This window comes from Oreochromis aureus, linkage group 12 (assembly GCF_013358895.1).
Source record: "Oreochromis aureus strain Israel breed Guangdong linkage group 12, ZZ_aureus, whole genome shotgun sequence".
In the NCBI taxonomy this organism is placed as follows: Eukaryota; Metazoa; Chordata; class Actinopteri; order Cichliformes; family Cichlidae; genus Oreochromis; species Oreochromis aureus.
In genome coordinates, this window is record NC_052953.1 from 11,583,847 (window position 1) to 11,590,702 (window position 6,856).

The window sequence follows — 6,856 nt, forward strand, 5'->3', positions numbered from 1 at the left end:
TGTGTTAGATTTTTATCATCTTTGTATCTATGGTGACACAGACATGGTAGTTATGAGATGGATTATGAAGACTGTGGTCCAGACTTTAGGTTGTCTTTTATGATTTTATTGACCTTTGGTTTTTTGCATGTAGTGCCATCTTCAGGTTACAGTAGTAGATATTAGGATCGACATGTTTAATGTTATTGACATGGTTATTAGCATTACGATAATGGCTGCTGTAATTTTATTTACAAAAACCTCACTGTAAATGAATTAACAGCAACACTTTTTGATGTAAATTAAATTACAGAAAAGTTACTGTAAATTATTTTTACAGAAACTTACTGTCATCTAGCTGCTAGTATTTAAAAACGACAAATTTGATGGAATGTCCACTCCCAGCAATGTTGCAGTATTGTCATAAACACCTGAATGCTCTAGACCAGCAAAGTGCAAAAACCTCTGCTTTTATAGTGCAAGGAGCAATGTGGCACAGCAACCGGCATCTACTTACTTTCAAATTAACATGTAGTGGTGTTCTCCACAGGACTGTACAGGACTTCATATGATCATATCTTTAATGCTGGAAGAGAACGTGAATATTTGTAAATTGTTTTCATTGAAATTTATCTGATATTTTGTAAGACAGTAATTTCCCAACTTTTGTGGTAAATAAAGTGTTTCTTCTTCTTTCTCCTTCTTCTTATTCTCCTTCAATAAAAAATGTGATCTTCCTTGGTTCCAGTTTAGAGCATTATGACAGTCAGCAGAATTCTGGTGACAATAAGTACAAATCTACTTTCCCCAAAATCGTCTTCTTCCTGTATTTATTGTTTTGCCCATGGACAGTGCTGCATGTTGTGTACATGCTAAATATATTGACATCAGATGGAAAAATGTGTTCACATACAAAGGGAAAGTGTTGTTTGTGGGTGGGAAGGTACCACCCACTATGAGTATTATTAGCCTATCATATTATTAGCCTGAGCACCCAGAGGCTACATGGTTTAAGTTCAGTGTTTATGTTTTGCAGGTACATAACAAGTTTGTTTAAAAGAGGCTGTAATTATATACCCTGGTCACTATGTTGATATGTGTGTGTGTGTGTGTGTGTGTGTGTGTGTGTGTGTGTGTGTGTGTGTGTGTGTGTGTGTGTGTGTGTGTGTGTGTAGGATGGGGCTGGTGTGATGGGGGAATTTTCCACAAGTCTCCTTCTTGAGCATGCGTGGGTGGCATCAGCACTGTTATGCCATGTTGTGGTAGACGAAGAGCGTTGTGAGGGTTATTAATCACCTGTGATTTTAAGTCATGCTCAGTAAATTCTGTCCACTTTTTAGAGCTTTCCCCATGAAACCATCTCCAATTTGTATAACAATGTTATGGTACAAAGAAATTTTAGCTTCATATATCAAATACTTTTCAAGATGTATTTTTTGAAAAGTGGTGTGAGAAAGACCAGGGAAAACACGGAAAGTTTCACAGTAATCATAAATGTTTACATTTTCATCCTGTCACAGTGTGCCGAAGCAGACTGTATGAATAGTGAATAGTGGACCCAAAATGCAGACATGAAGGAACCTGGAACAAAACTTGAATGAACAAAAAGCGAGCCGTTTAATGTCGTTGATGAAGAAATACAAAATAATGCATAAGGCAAGCAAAGACGAGAATAAACAATAACCGAAACTGGGGAAACTAAAGATGAACATGAAAAACCCTAAAAACAAAACTTGGCGTGGATACAAAGACACCTTGACCATGGAGACATGGCGCAAAAGGCAACAGACAACTTGACACTGAACAAAGGAGGACAGAGGACCTAAGTACACAGAAAGATAATGAGGGGATGGGGAACAGGTGGGAACATAGCTGGGACAAATCAGACCTAACGAGACAAGGGGAAGCAAAACTAGACACACTGCACACAGGACAGGGACTTTCACAATAAAACAGGAAACATCATGGAACGCAGACATGACAACACAAACTCGACAACATAAGACACCCAGACATGAAACACATAACGGGCAAGGGAAACTTAAACACAGGGGTAGAAGACACAAGGGGAATCTAAGAAACAAACTATAATGGCAACTTGGGCATAATAGAATGAACTTAGAAAACCTAAAGGACTTAACTATAAACCGAAAACATCAAAATAAACTAAAACTCAAAACGCTGGGTCAAAAGAGCCAGGATTGTGACATGGCCTGGCTGATTTAAAACAGAATAACCAATTAGTGAAAATAAGATATTACTTTTTTAAAATAAAAAATTTGCAAAAGTCTTGAGCCATCCTCCATTTCTTTATATTTTGTTTCTAATAGTATTTTTGCACCAGCAAATTGATTTCCAGAGAGCTATTAGCTGAAAACTAAAATAAATAGGAAATAATCCAGCAAATACCTGACACAAAACCTAAAAGCTGCATGTGGCCCTTCAACTGATCTATCTACTGTTTGAGTGTAATTCAGCCAGGTGCACATGGAGAGCTTGTGAAAATTGATGGAATTATGGTCATCATACCAAATATTGACTTTTAAGCTCGTTACATTTGTACAAACTTTGTTATTGCCTTATGTACTGTGTTTTCATGTTTGCAGATGTTTCGATATATGTTTGCAACTATTTCCCATTTTTTAAGAAAAATACATGGCTCAAGGATTTTGACCAGTAGTTTATAGTATATGCTCACCTTTTATTTAATACCAGCAATACATCTAAAAAAAATTGTGAAGTGGCATTTTGTGCTGCATCATCACTTCTTTTAACAACACTCTGTTCCTTTTCAGGAACTGATGAGACTTTAAATGTCCATTGCTTGATATAATATTTTGGCTCCTCAACAATTCAGTTGTCGCTACAAGTCCCATTGTGTATTTTAGCTAAAATCATTCTGTAATCAGATTTGTATTAAACAAATATATTAATGAAAACAATTAAGAGAACACTCAAATCAGTAATTTGATTTTGAAGAACAAAATAATCAAGTTGACAATCCTTCTGCCATGCATGTTATAGTTTGTTAAGAACAAAATCCCATAACCACAGCCAGTGGATACCAAAATACTCTATCCTCAGAGTGCTGTATTCTAAATCCCACCAGAAGTCAAGGTTAGATTGTTAGAGTATTACCTTAACTGTTTTTGAGCAGTACATATTTCTGGAATCATTACTCATCAGTTATAGGAAACGGAAATGGACGAAGATGGTCAGGTTAGGCTTCGGGTCATTGTCCTAATGCAGAGCTCCAACACAGCTGGACTTATGTCCTCACTGCCCCATCAGATGATGACTTACTAAATAAACAATGTGCAGTTATCACCATAATCCTACCACTAAGTGCCAGCATAAGCACAAATGGAGAGACGGGTGATCCAGCGGTGTTGGAACTGACATCAATGAACTCTTCCGACCTCATCAACTGTGAGCCGAATCAGCTTCAGTTCTCATCCCCTTTTCTCATGGAAATTCCCTTTGGAAGGAAAAGAATAATCGGCTGTGTCTGAATGTCACATATTTGCCATGACTGCTGAAGTAGTGCCAAATGATCTTAGAAACAGGATCTTGAACAATGGAAAGAAAATAATAAATAAACTACGGAACTGGATCAGTTTTACAGTGAAACGTCTTAATGATTAAATTGCAGGCCTTTCTCTTTTAAGGGGAAATCCAACATCAGAGGTCATTTACTGTTAAAGCTCATCGTCAGCAAAGCTGTTTCAACAGTTCTAATAAACTAGGAAGTTATATCTGTTGTATGCTTAATTCTACTGATTTGCACATCTGCATAAAGTTCCATTTTCTTTTTTCGTTTAACGAGTTCTCTCTCTGCTGTCTTCTGTTTCCCCTCATTCCCAAACTGTAATGGCAGATGGCTGCCTCTCCCTGAACCTGGTTCTGCCAAAGGTTTCTTCCTGTTAAAAGGGAGTTTTTCCTTCCCACTGTCACCAAGTTCTTGCAGGGGTTGTATGATTGTTTGGGTTTCTTTCTAATATTGTAGCATCTTTACCTTACAATATAAAGCACTTTGACAAAGCTGTTGTTATGAATTGGTGCCATATAAATTGAATTGAATTGAATTGAATTGAATTGAATTGAATTGGTGAACTTAGATCATCATATCTCTTTTCCAGGATTAGTTGGTGTGGCTTGACATAAAAACTGATAAGCAAGGAAAATCCACTTGCCTGGTCATTGAGTATATGTGAGGCTCACGACTGACACTTTTTACAACCTGAATTTGTAGTTCTATGGCAACTAAAAAAATGTATTATTTTACCCAGCAAACATTTTAGTACTCACCAAATTATTAGTTCAATGAACTCAAAACAATAACTAACTATTAACTGTGGAAAAATCATTTTAAACATAGGCTTTAGAAAATAAACCTTTGGTACCCCATCCTTCACCCTAACAACAGGGCAAAGATGGATGGATGGATGAGTGGACTTGAAATGTGAAAGTTAACTTTATCAGTATTGTTATTTACTAAAACAATCTAATAAAAAAAAAAATACACAGGCAATGTCTTTATTTTTGTCCTTTGATCAAATTTGCCAACAGAAGAATCTGTGAGTTAATCTGACAAATACCCCCAATACCAGGGCAAAGAGCTAAAACTAATACAAAATAACAAAATTAGGATAACACACGCTTTGAAACTCCAAATATCAGAAAATATATGGTAAGACAATAAAAGATAAGTGAGCATTCAAAACAACCCACGGAGTCACTGAAATAAAATTTTCGAGTCGCTTTTGCAGTTACTCACACTTGTGGCCACATAGGACACGTGTAACCTTCCATGTGTTATTCAACAGGTCAGAAATCATTGAGGTCGCATAACATGCTGCCAAATTTAGCCATAACCTATCCCAACAGGTTCTAATGCTACTGCTTCCAAAACATGAATGTAAATGGACTGGTACTTTTATAGTACCTTTCTGCACAGTATTTGTAGTAAGTATGTCCAATGTTCCACAAGTCTCATTAATAATTCACAAAACATTCATAAAACATTCTTCAAAAGGCAATGCTTCGATCCATATGATGAAGCACTTGCCTGGAAACATCTCTCAATTCAAATGTTGCCTTTATAAGGATTCAAATATTAAACCAGACCCGAGTAGAATATGGAACATAAGTGTAATGTGATCTGTGTAAAACACACATACAGACAAACACACATTTAAGCTAACAATACAGATTTTATTTCTCTTTTGATAAAGGGCCTGCCTATTGTTTCTGATTTGTAAGACTTCAAAATAGATAAGTCCTGTATTTTATTTTTAATTAAAATTAATGTTGTTCCTACAGCTCATAATGCATGTTATTCAAAGCTTTGTGAGTCAATGTAGTTAACCTTCAGGGTTATCTGCCTCATATCCTTTCTGATAGAAATATTTCTGAACCTTACTCACACAGGATTAGTGTTATCAGGGGTTATCTCTCATGAGCAGAATTCTCATGAAGTAAGAAAAAGCTGTTTTATTTCACTGACATCTGTGACTGGTAGTTACAAACATAGCTGTTACATCTGCTACATAACCTTTTTTCTATTGAAGTTAATATCATTAATGACATTTGAAAACTTCTACAAATGACTGGAATCGTTCTGTGTGTGTAATACTTAACACATGGTGGCTTGTGCAAGACTCTAATTTAATCTAAACCTTGATATTATCCTAAATCAGAAGAAATACTTTTGTTGTCTAAATCTAGCCAAACTGTGAATGAAAACCTAAAATAAGGAAAAGGAGAGAAAAATTTAGTAGTCTAAAAATATCTGAGCCTTTAGTTTTTGTTTAACACTGAACAAAAACCCCAACCACCACATCTGCTTCTGGGTAAAAGTCCCATGTTTCAACCTTTTCTCTGCAGCAACTTCATCATAATGTCAAGGGTCAAGGATCAGTGATATCTTTATTATCACAGATCAGCAAATTGTTGTACAGTCAGCAACACACACACAGCCATTAAGCAAGTATAAGTAAACAATAATTGTTACACAAGGACACACTGAGATTTAGAAGTCCAGATTTCAAACAGTAACTTTATGAGTTATTTAAAATGCCAGTGGGAGCCTGGAGAAATGATGGAGACTTTATCTTTCTTCATATCACTTATTTTTCATACATTTAGTTAGTCATAGTAAGAGCAACTAACACATGATGTTGTAGGATTAACACAAATACATTTAAATCAAATACTCTCTAACACATATTTTTTCAAGTCTTTACTGAGTGCACCATGACCAGTGTTGCTGATAAAAGTAAGTGAACCCTTGAATTTGAAAAGTGGTTTTAGCTCTTCTGGCCGCGAACCACTTCCAGTAGCTACGGATCAGACGTGTGCAACATTCACAACGAATTTTGAATCTCTACAAACCTGTTTCATCTCAGCCATATTTTCAGGACGTCTAATATGAACAGCTAGTTGATTTAGGCTTGTCTTTGTTCATATTTGCGGTCTAACCGCCATCATGCAATAGTTTTATTTCATTGTTTATGATTATTGTCCTGCAGCATCATCATGTTCTGTTGTGCTGCCACTGATATACTTTGAAGCTAATTTTTCTTTTGATGAAACACCTCCAGACTCACAAACATTTTTAGGCTATTCGGACTGCAAAGAACTTTCCACAATATTTGTACCTGACAATATCAATGACAATAAATGACTATTCTATTCTATTCTATTCTATTCTATTCTGAAGAGTCTAAATACACACACAAGCCTTTTAGGTTGACTAAGATTAAGCCTTTAGCACCACTGCAACTACAGGTCCAACTAAAAACTTTTAACCTTAGTGGAATTCTAATCTTAATCATCTTAAACTTAAAACCAGGTCTTAACCTCTAAAAAGCCCATT